At 47.3% G+C, this 12,102-nt stretch overlaps 1 protein-coding gene across 2 annotated transcripts in view; it reads right to left on the bottom strand.

Moving 5' to 3' along the window:
• The window catches only part of SERTAD2 (SERTA domain containing 2), a 118,919-nt gene extending 117,384 nt beyond the window's left edge, over positions 1-1,535 (bottom strand). For both annotated transcript variants that reach the window (XR_005885178.1, XM_040993326.1), the window contains exon 1: positions 1,350-1,535. The gene's annotated coding sequence lies outside the window, so the exon portion shown is untranslated. The remainder of the gene's footprint in view (positions 1-1,349) is intronic.
• Between the last annotated feature and the right edge of the window lie 10,567 nt (positions 1,536-12,102).

Below are 12,102 nucleotides of genomic sequence, written 5' to 3'. Positions count from 1 at the left end.
AAATCAGAAGAGCTGGCTGGGCGCGGGGGAGGGGAGCTGCCAGGGTGCCGAGCCTGGGGTGGGGGTGGGGGGATGCAAGGAGCAGCACCCCTCCTCCCCAGTCGGCAGAGCCCGTGGGGCGGGGGTGGGGGTGGGGGGGCTGCCAGGTGGGAGTCCCGGGCCTCAGGAATCCCTCCAGGTGGCTGTAGCTTCCAGACTCTCTCTCTCTCTCTCTCTCTCTCTCTCTCTCTCTCTCTCTCTCTCTCTCACACACACACACACACACACACACACACACACACACACACACACACACACACACACACACACACACACACACACACACACACTGCCGTCGGTTCTCAATCAGCACTGGGGACCCCGAAAACGTCCTCTGACGAACAAAGCTTGGGAAACCCTCGCCTGCCTCCCTTCCAGGCGGCCGGGACCGCTCGGCCCGAGGCGAACGAACGCCGCGGGGCAGTGAGGGCGGGCGTCTCACCCGACCCCGCTCAGGGCCTGGAAGCAACTTCAACTTTCTCCCTTACAAAACAGCCTGGAACTTGCCAGGCTCGCAAGCAAAAAAGTTACTCTTAGGGCAAACTCTGATTGTGTGCGTGTGCGCGCCCGTGTCCAACTCAGAACTAGATCTCCCACTTGAGCCCTCGGTCCACTGACACCCCCTGCCCCCATGTCACTCGGCAGGTGCCCCCTGCTGCTAAAGGTGCAGGTGCCCGGGTGCAGCCAAGGGCAGGGGGCGGCCCGCGGAGGACTTTGCCGCAGGAGGTTTGGGACAGCTGGCGGCAGGGCCAGGGCCGCTCCCTGGCGGTCACAGGCGGCGACCACGCAAGATGACTCGCAGGTTCTAACTCCAAAACAAAACAAAACAAAAAGCAAACCCCGCGAGCCGCCAAGTTCCACACACGCACAGACCCACACGCCCACTCGCTGCGGCACGGACGGGAAAGCGGATGAGGAACCGCTGCGTTGAGCAGACAAACACCGGGAAACTCACAAGCCGCCACTACGGCGAGTCGGACGCCAGGCCGACCCGGGAACTCAGAGAAAAAGGGAAAAAAAAAAAAAGTGAAGCCGCCCGTGAGCCGGCCACCGGAGCCCCGCGAGTGCCGCCCGCTCACGACGCCCGGGCCGCCCGGCGCCCTCCGCCCGCGCCGACCCCTGCCCTGCGCCTCAGGCCGGCCCTCGCCCGGGGTCCCCGAGCCTGGGGCTCGGCGGCAGCGTCGCCGGCGGCGCCCTCCCGGTACCTGCCTCAGCCTCGGTTCTCCGCCCCCGGGCTCTCCCCGCCCGGCCGAATGCCCACACCGCCCCCACCCCGAGGATCCCCCGCGCCCGGCAGCGGGGCAACTCACCACAGGCGGCTCCACCTGGACTAGCGCATAGGTGGGGGGGTGGGGGTGCGTTTCCGCCCACTCCTCAGCTACGCCCGCTCCATGCGGCGTGCCCGGCGCCGGGGAGGCGAGCGGCCGAGCCTAGGACTCGGCCGCCGGGAGCATTATACAATGGTGGCGGCGGCGGCGGCGGCGGAGGCGCGAGCGGCGCAGCCCGGCTCCAGCACTCGCCGTGCGGGAGTGACGTGCGGCCGCGAGCCTCCCGCGAGCTCCGGCCCCGGCGCCAGGCCCCGCCCCGACCCCGCCCGGGCCCCGCCCCGCGGCCCCGGGAGGCGCGATAAATGCGGCGCGGGCCGGGGCCCGCTGAGGAGCAGGAAGGGGCCGGAGGGGTCGGGGCAGCGCCGCCCGGGGCTGCCCTCGCGGCCGCCGCGGCGCCCTCCTCCTCCTCCAGGGGAGAAGCTGAGGCTGAGGGAGACGTGGTCCACGGAGCTCTCGAGCCGGGGGCACCGAGGCGGCCCCTCGGTACCCACCCTCGCAGCGGGCGAGCGACCAGGCGGCTATGACAAAGGCGGCGGCGGGCGCCGCGCGCGCAGCTCGCCGAGTCGCCGACCGCAAATATGACAGGCATCTGAGCTATTCGGCAGCGCGGGCCGGTCAGCGGGCCGGGCAGGGTCCCCGCGGGGGCGACGGCCGCGGCCACCCCGAGGGGCTGCTGCGCCGCAGGCACCGGCCCGCTTCCACCTCGGGACGCGCCGGAGGGTCCTTGGGGCTGGACGGGGGGCGGCCTCCGCCGGGGCCGGGCAGGGCCGCGGCGCACACCCTCGGCCAGCCGGTGGAAAGTCCAGCTCAGGGACTCCGGGGCGTGGGGGTGGCGTGGGGCGGGGGATGGCGGCCGGCCCTCGACCGCCAAATTGTATGCGCTTGGCCTTTAATCTCACCCCCCTCCCGCGGCAGAAAGCCTATGCTCGGAGCTACTTAGATTTAACAAGGAAATGTACACACAGTACACTGGTTGGAGAGAGGCGTGTGTGTACGCCTGTCGATGCGATTTGAAGAACACCAGAAAAAGCAGCGAGACAGCTCCACTAGAAAAATTAATGCTTATTTTAAAAATTACATGCGTGTTCCACGGAAAACATGTTACAGAAGTAATTTAGACACCTTAAAATTTTGGCTGCCACCCCAATCAATATCACTTTGGTGTCTAATGGACCACTATCCTGGTTATATTTAAGGATAATAAAGCTTTAGGACCTAACATAAAGGTGATTAGAAGTTGTTAACATCAAGACAAATTTAGATCTAGTCAAACTGTTCTGTAATGATTTGTTATCAATCAAACTGATGCTCCTGTCGAGATTAAACTTGGGCTAAATTCTTGGGAAAGGAAGCAATGTTTCTTGTGTGAAGAGGAATAGAAATAGACCCTTCCATACAATTAAAAATTTTACAGGTTTCTCCAAGTAAAACTAATGCCCAAAGCAATGATCTGTAGATATCTTGGGAAAGCTCCATAATGCTATATTCAAAATTCAGCATGGTGAAGTAGTGTTGTACAGCAGGTCTTGCCTGGGTGGCACAGCACTCAAACACTTGTCAGGAAGTCAAGATATATATTTTTTATTTCCAGAGTTGTGTATTTTAGAGACGACACTATCTTCTAACAGTGTCTTCCCCATCCAATCACTCACACTTTCAGTACTCACTTTAAGGAAAAGCTACTGAAACAGAAACCAAAATGATCTCTTCCTGGAGCTATCTTTGTTGCGGAGGCCATGATATTAGCTCTGTGGAACTGGACATGAATCTAACACTGTTTATATGAATTGAAGTTAGCAGAGAGATTTGCAGAATTTTTTGTGGCAGTTGCTATTTTCTAGCAAATGGACAGCTGAAGGCAGCGTTCCTGTACAAAAGAGCTAAAACCAAAGTGTCCATTTGCATGGCTCCAGAGCAGAAACAGCTCTGCTGATGAACAATTTTTTATTTGTGATCAGTAAAGGTATGGATTCTCAGGAAGGCAACCCGAGTACTGGGGTTATGGTTATGAAGGCTGTAACTTAACATCAGTGCACCTGTCACAGACACACAATTCCAGGTACCCCTGCTAGTCTGGCATCTCCCACCTACAAGCTCAACCTTGAGGGGGGGCAGCTCAGCGGCTGCCCATGTGGCCCACCATCAGGTGGTGACCCTTTGCCCTGCTCCTTCCAGCCAGGCTTGGTCACACACAGGCCAGCACAGCAGTTCTCGTTCAGCCCAGGACATGCAGGTCTATTTTGAAAAGAAAAGGCTCTCCTTCCACCTCTGAAGTCAATTTCCATCAGTATGAAATGGTATGATTTAAAAATAAATTAGTTACTCCTAGGGAATATATGAGAAATGCTTAGTGAATACAGAAGTTTGGTTTGCCCTCTTGGAGACATTTAAAAACCTATTTAAAATACTAACTCTCAAGGCCTCATCCAGAATTTAGAGTTGCTTCTGTAATTTCAAATAACTTCAGAACAGTGATAAGAAATTAGGCCAGCCATCCACTTTTAACTATCAGGAACATATCTGCTTGGGGAGGGGAAAAAAAGGAAACATTCCTTTCACCATCTCAGAGCTGTGATTGAAGTTTATAAATGCCCCTGAGTTTCATTTCAGGGAAGTGTTCTGCAGCATCACTGCGGTTCTGGGTACCAGTTTACATTTGGCTGCTCCTCTGCTGAAACTTTCTGTGCTCTCCCATCTTGCAGCCTAAGTACACCAGAGCATTAACTGAGGGCCTCTTTTAGCATTGGATTAGCACGCAACAAAGAACAAGCTCGATTCTAAACCAAGAAAGACTTCCAAAAAAATCTCAAACTTTCCTGAAGTTTCCTTCTGCCTTTATTACATTTTACCTTTTAGATTTCACCCGAAATACTAGTAATCATTGTCTGTATGTCTTGTAAATATTGGTTTTGGTTTTATGGGGGAAAAAAAAAAACCCTGATAAATACTTCAGTTATTAAAAAAAAAAAACTGTATTGAACCATTTGGGCTATGCATTGTTTTCATGGAAAATACAGAAATCTAAACTGTAAATCTTTCATTCACTAATAACAGAAAACTTGCAATAAATCTTCAACATACAGTTCTAGGAGTCACATCACTGAACTTATGACCAAGAAGTCAATATGGGAAAATGATATTTAAAAAATCACAGCTTCTCACAAAGACAGTAAAGACAAAGGCAGCACTCGTCAGCCGTCAGCAGTTCAGCACTTCATTCTAGTGAAGAAGCAAGTCCAGTCATTTCCTGCCACTAACTTGGCTGTGTCTCTGTGTCTCTGTGCCCTCCTCACAACTGTGTGAGGTCAGCACTGGGAAGCCAATGAAGGGTCCCTCAGGCAAGGCTTTCCACGACCAACCCCCAGTTCCTGGGATGCTGATGTTCTTCCGTATTCTCCTTTGAAATATCTGACAATTAAAATTCGAACTTGGAACACAATCATTGTAGGAGGACATTATGACCCTAGAAGGTCAGCCAGCAGAGGATTACAGTTGATTGGCTAATATTTGCATGAGAACAACCGAATGGCTACCTTTTGTATACCTGATGGGATATTATTTGTATGAGAACAGTTGAGTGGACAGCATATGTGTGAGAACACTTGGTGGAATATACAAGACAAAAGGAGTTCCAAACAAAAGCATAGAAACAGTTGAGGGGTTTTGTTGATAAGCTCAATACTTCCTCCCTTATCCCATATGACCCTCAGTGTATAAAGTGTGATGTCACTAATAAACTTCGGCTTTAACCACCAGTCAGGGTCCACGTGTGTTATTATCGGCTCCGTGCAACAAGTCCATTGCTGCGGGAGAGCGACAGATCATAATGATGACATTTGGTGAAAATGATTTAAATTTTATTCTAAGCATTATTACAGAGAATGGTGGCCGTTCCTTCCTCTTCCACTTGCTGCTGTTTTCCATTGAAATCTTAAAACAAGAAGCCCACAGAAAAGCAAAGGTCTGGTTTTGGTGACTCCAGGGTTGGCTCCCTTCTTGCCAGACACTCTACTGATGCTGGTGGTGTTTAATGGCCTTCTCGGGGACCTCTTCCCTCACTGTCCCCAGCTCCCAGCACACCACTGCCTGTGGGTCTTCACACAGAGACTCTGTACTTCCTGTTTAGAAACCATCTGCTGTTTCTGAGGGGTCCACACGCAAGACGCTCAGAACGCCCAGTTTCCGGAGAACACGTTGGGGAGGCTGGAAGTCGGGGCAGCCACCGAAGCGTCCTCAGTCTCGGGGGCCACCTTGGAGAAGTCTCGAGTCTTGGACTAGGAGTTGGAAGGTCTTGTGCAAACTAATTACTTAGCTATGAATCAGCTGTGACTTTTTACTTTCTTATTCCGCCGTGCCCAAGATTTCAGGTAGCACGGGTTCTGGTGACAAGTGCACAGCACTGTGGAACTAGGAAGTTTCAGGTCTGGTCCCTGAGCCACAGTCAGCGAGGAGGCTGAATCAGAGCCCTGGCATTTGCCGGTCAGCTTCCTCACCGGCACAAGGGAGGCGCCTGGCAGAGCCTCTGCCGAGCCAGGAGTGTCTGGAGAGGGGATCCCACTGCGACCACCCTCACAGACAGCTTCAGGGCTGAAGAGAACTAAAATGCTGCTGAACCTACTCAACTTGCCTGGAAGAACATGAAGTTCACACCTGTCCATTCACAAATGAAAAGGTTAGAAATACAAGTAACAATTATGTGCTCACTTCACTTGGATGTTTCTCTTAATTTTTCATGGACAGAGGATGGACGTGAACACTCATATCCCCAACCTCCAGGACTTCCGGCCTCCGTGGTTCCGGTCACTGGCTGTGAGGTCTGGAAGTCTGCACCCCCAGCACTGGGCAGACACTCTCCTGTGGGTCGGCTTGTTCCCTACCTGAGGCAGTGCGTGTGCTGCCACTCTAGCCTCGCGGAGTACGCAGAGTACGTGGAGTACACGAAGGTTCGGAGGAGGCCCTGCCAGCCCAACTCTTCATCATCTAGCTGACTCTCAGGGGCAAAGCAGGTGCACAGGCTGATGTGCACTGACACTTTCTGTGGCAGCCAGACAAGCTGAACATCCTGAGAGACAATGAACTCCCAAGAAGGGTCGACACTTTACCGTCGGGAAAGGCAGAGTCACCCTGTGGAGACCAGCCAGGTGGGGCCCGTGCTGGACACCGGGGGTCACACAGCTTAGCTTAGAGTCGTGGAATAGCAGTGATTCTGTTTCTTACACTAAACGTTCCAACCCTGCCTGTTCTTGGTCTGGTTAGCACTACATTTGAACCCACAGAATTAACAATCCACAACCACCACAACAAAGAAGCAGTAAAAGGCATCAGACATACCACCCAGCCCCTCACTCACTCCCAGTGCACTTCCTACGCTGTCATTCTTATTTTTTTTAAAAAAAAGATATATTTATTTTTATTGGAAAGTCAGATATACAGAGAGGAGAGATACAGATATACAGAAACAGAGAGGAAGATCTTCTGTCCAATGATTCACTCCCCAAGTGACCACAACAGCTGGAGCTGAGCCAATCTGAAGCTAAGAGCCAGCAGCTTCTTCCGGGTGTCCCACATGGGTGCAGGGTCCCAAGGCTTTGGGCCGTCCTTGGCTGCTTTCCCAGGTCATAAGCAGGGAGCTAGATGGGAAGTGGGGCCGCCGGGATTAGAACTGGTGCCCACATAGGATGCAGGCACATGCAAGGTGAGGACTTCAGCCACTAGGCTACTGCACCAGACTCCATTCTTATTACTAATCTTTCACTGCCAGGATTGTAGTATTCACTAAATGAAGAGATGAGTAAAGAAAGGACCACTGAAGATTTATACCAGCTTTATAAACTTATGGAGTTAAACTAAGGTAGGTAGGTATGTATGTGTGTGTGAACACAGAAGCAATTAGGCACCTAACATCATTTCTGCAATATTTTCCTTTGTAACTTGAAGAGTCACTCTGAGTGATAGGACTTTGTAATTATTGCTTCTCAGCGTTTCTAAAATGTGCCATCTGAGTTTCACATCATTAGAACTTATGGACAGTCATTAAAGCACATACTATTGAGAATCACCTAATCAGGAGCAAGTTTGTGGCGATGTGGCTCACTATTTGGGACACGCACATCCCACATTAGAATGCCTGGTTTGCATTGCAGCTCTGCTTCCAAGCCCAGCTTCCTGCTAATGCGCACCCTGGGAGGCGCAGGTGATGGTTCAAGTACCTCAGTCCCTGCCAGCCATGTGGGAGGCCCAGACTGTTTCAGACTCCTGGATTCTGCCTGGCCCAGGCCTAGTTGTTGTGGCCATTTGGGAGAATAAACTAGCAGATAAATGCTCTGTTTTTCCTTCTCTGTTTTCTCTCTCTCTTCCCCTTCTCCCTTCCTCTGCTTTTCAATTAAAATGAAAAAAAAAAAAAAAGGCTAGTATAAATTCACTATTTGGGGAATAACTTTGTAGATAAATATCAAGCATCTAATTAGTGCCATAATTCCACCACTTTGTATTCTTTATGAAAATCTTCTCTTACTATTTATTTTAGGAATTATAAATTTCAATTCAATTACATTTAAAAACATATCAACAATTGATATTTATTGGTTTTAAAACAAGCCAAGTAGAAGCTGGAGAAAACCAAAATATAGGTGTAGCCCATCAATTTTATGTTTTTTTTTTTTTTAAAAGACAATTGTCTAACCAATTTTCAAATGGTTACCTGGATAATTCAAATGACTGTTTATTACTGTAACTTTCACACACTTCATGGCCATGGGATACAGAAATAGTCCAGTAATCAAACACTTTATAAATATTATCAACCAACAGTCATTCCAAGTATAACTTGACAAAATAATACAGATAATTCTTTTATGAACTATTTTACAATAGTTCATAAAATTTAACAATGCAAAGAATATTTTATGAACTATGATAATCTTTTATGTTTTTAAAGCAAGCAAACTGATATGACTGGCTAAACTAAATTCTATTTTCTGCTATTTATGCTCTCATATCTATCGTAGCAATGTCTCCTTCAAACTTTAGAAAAAGAGGATCTTTAAGTGTGGCTGATTTTTGTAATGTAAATACTGCAGTGGAATAATTTTTAAAAATCCAAACTATAAAAATTCTGTTGTGAAAAGCTCCAGTTCAAGGCTGCTTTAAGGTGTACAGATATCCAACTAAGGTTGGGCTAGGAGAACATGTGAATGGAGGACACAATTCAAGTGTCAATGCAGAATACAACCTCAAGTGAATCCACTCTTCGCCACTTTGAATTTTTAACTGAAAGGCGGAGTTAGAGGACACGGGGAGATCTTCTGGAGCTGGGTCAATCCAAAGCCAGGAGCTAGCAGCTTCTTCTAGGTCTCCTACATGAGTGGAGAGGTCTAAGGACTTGAGTCATACTTTGCTGCTTTCCCAGGACATAAACAGGGAGCTGGAATGGAAGTGGAGTAGCCTGGACATGAGCTGGTGTCCATATAAGATGCCAGTGCCACAGGCAGAGGCTTAGCCTATTATACTATGACTACAGCCACAGTGGAACTGTCTTTTAAAGACTTGTTGCCAGAATAAACAAGATGTTTTTTAAAATTATCCAACTATGAATAACAACAGTTCTTTGCTCTAAGTAGGAAAAAATTGTATTTTTAAATTTAAAATGTACAATTTTGTATTGGAAATTTCAGGAATCCACAGAGTAAGTAGGAAGAAAGTAAAGCAAGCAGCTGAGACAGACTGCACCGTGACGTCAGGTACATTTGTGTAACCAAGCAATCGGTTTTTTAAAAATATGTTTTAAATATTGCACAAAAGATTTAATCTTGCTAAGTAACATTTGCTTCAAAACTGTCTCATAGAGAAGTCTTATTTAGGTCATGTGAAACTCCTTAAACAGGCAATTATCAGAGAGATTGGCTTTAAGGCGACAATAATTGTGTGAATGATCTATATGCAACTTCCCTTTTTAAAAACAGAAGTTGAATCTGTAACACCAAATTTAGAAAACAGAGTGGATACAGCAAACGCCCAAGAATACCATCCATACATAGACACATCCGCCCCTCTTCTGTTGCAAATAAATTTACACCCTGTGATCTTAAATTTACTAAAAACAATGCTTATATTTAATTGTCCCTAAAGATGATTCATTTTAAAGAACATATACATGTGGAAGGGCCATAGCAAGACCATCATCTCATGTAGCAAGTGCCAGAGTCCCTGACTGACCCTACAGCATTTAAGAAGGTTCACTATACAGGATCAAGGCCATCTAGGACATTGGGCCTCAGAATTTTATAGGCCAAATGTTAGTAATTGTGGTGTTTCTGCTTGATTTCCCTTCAGAAACAAAAGCCCAAATTACAAGATGGTATATAAAAAATTGTGATCAGATTTTTTTTAAAGATTCATTTACTTTTATTTGAAAGGCAGATTTACACAGAGAGAGCAAGATCTCCCATTCACTGGTTCACTCCCCAAAAGGCAGCAACTGGCTGAAGCTGAGCTGATCTAAAGCCAAGAGCCAGAAGCTTCTTCCAGAGCTCAAATGTGGGTGCAGGGGCTCAAGGCTTGGGCCATCCTCTGCTGCTTTCCCAGGCCACAAGCAGGGTAGGAAGTGGAGCAGCTAGGACAGGAACCAGCACCCATATGGGATTCCGGTGATTGCACAGCAAGGATTTAGCCACTTGCCTATCGCTCCAGGCCCCAGGTATTCATTTTTAATCTATCGTGATTTATTACCATTTTAAAACCCTCAGACACCATGCTTTCAGGTTGCACAACAAAAATAAAGTTATGAGGAGCCAGAAGCCATCTTTGTGAAATTCAAAAGATGAAAAGGTCAGAATTAATACAGAGGCTTATCACTATACATATATGAATAGTTAATACTAAAAAACACAAATTTTCTCCAAACATCAATACATTAACGGAATTTCCATGGAAGTTAGCAAAGTAACCCTAAAACTCGTCGGCAATAGAACACGGCCACGGATGACTGTTCTAAGAACAAGTTGGAGGAGGATGTGCCCTTCAAACCAAAGCTGACTTCATATAGAATTGTATGAATCCGAGCAGAATGGTGATGGCATAACCATATACAAATAAACCAAAGGAGTAAGACCAGAGCACACACACAGACCCACACATTTGTGTGGTGTGAGGCTCATCGGCAGAAAGAGAATGGATCACTCAACAAACAGTTTAGGATCACCTGCATGATTAATTATCCAAAATATCTAACATATCTATAACCTGCAAAACATTTAGGAAAGAGCCGATGCTTACTGACTACTATTGGTCTTCAGAGAGTTGCTCTCCATTCACCTTTGCGTGGCTCCATGTCCTGAAACGTTGACCTCTAGCAATCGCACATTCAGGCCCCTCTGCCAAAGATCTTCCAATTGGATACTGGCAAAGATGGCCCCAGAAGGAGATCAGTGGGCAGAAGGGAGAGACACTGGGGGACTTCTCACCTGCTCCTGGCCCAGCCCGTCTGTAGTGCCCGTTCACCCACAATCCCAGCTTCTGCCATGTCCTTTCCCAGGAAGCCAACTCCCACTGGCATGCAATGCATTTCCTTCCACGCCACCCCCCGCCAGGCACAAGGACAGTAACAGCTTCCTGTTGTTAGGCTTGCTTACCTCAAATTGTGTCTCTGTAAAAAGTCTCCTCGTTAAAGTCTCTTTAGTTGAATCATTAGTCAAATAATTTCCCGAAGAAACTCATAAAATAACCAATGCACAAAGTATCAAGAGAAAGATCAACTGCGTTGATCATATTAAAATTAAGTACCTGCTAAACAAAATATTCTATAAACAATTTAAAGACAAGCTAGAGACTGTAAAACAATGTCAAAAGATTAGTATTTCGAATTAATAAAGAATTCCTCTACACTAATTTTTGTTGTATATCCATAAAAGGTCTGTTGGTTGACTCAGTTGAATTGCTAAAATGTTTTGTGCAAAAACCCAATAGACAAATGGATAACAAAATGAAAACTCAAATGTTAACTAAAGGTGGAAGAACATTCAATCTCATCAGTAATAAGAGAAATAAATACAAATTAGATTCATGATTATTAAACTGACAAAAAGCTAAAGTCTAGCAAATAATGAGGAGGATGTAGATAAGGAACTCAGCTAAATAATTGATGGGGGGGAAGCAGGTATGATGATTGTGAAGATAATCCAGCATTATCTGGTAGAGGTGGAGATGCACATGTACATATGTACACACACACACACACACACACACACACACACACACACACACAGTCTTTCTAAACAGGCTTCCACGAGAAAACCAGTCATACAGGAAATGACTTAAGACACCATTTCCTCAGTCCTCCTAGGTGGAATGGTGTAAAACTGAAACCAGTCCTATGCTAGCAAATGTTTAACTACCAGCTGGGGTGAATGGAGAAGGAAACTCATTTACAGCTTTTTCTGATTTCTGAAGTTTCACACCACAGCTGATCTCAAACCTCCCAGTGGAACTGCAGAAGTCCGGAAGATACACAAGCACTCCTCAGGCCTGCTATCTGCTTGTAACTCTAGCCTAATGCCCGGACCATTGTAGATTCACAGGATAGATGTTAACGTATTACCTGCCATGATACATTACGGTCCTGGGTTTAATTTTCTTGAGGAACTGTGGGAGAAAAGGGAGCCTAGCATTTAGAGAACTGCTTTTTATCCCCCATGAAGACATAGAAGAGGGTTTAGGACAGCACTGCTCTTGGAGCAAA

The sequence above is a fragment of the Ochotona curzoniae genome, unplaced genomic scaffold (genome assembly GCF_017591425.1).
Source record: "Ochotona curzoniae isolate NIBS_2020 unplaced genomic scaffold, NIBS_Ocur_1.0 contig_883, whole genome shotgun sequence".
Taxonomy (NCBI): Eukaryota; Metazoa; Chordata; class Mammalia; order Lagomorpha; family Ochotonidae; genus Ochotona; species Ochotona curzoniae.
Note: the sequence above shows the minus strand (reverse complement) of the source record. Positions and strands in the feature narration are given on the sequence as shown.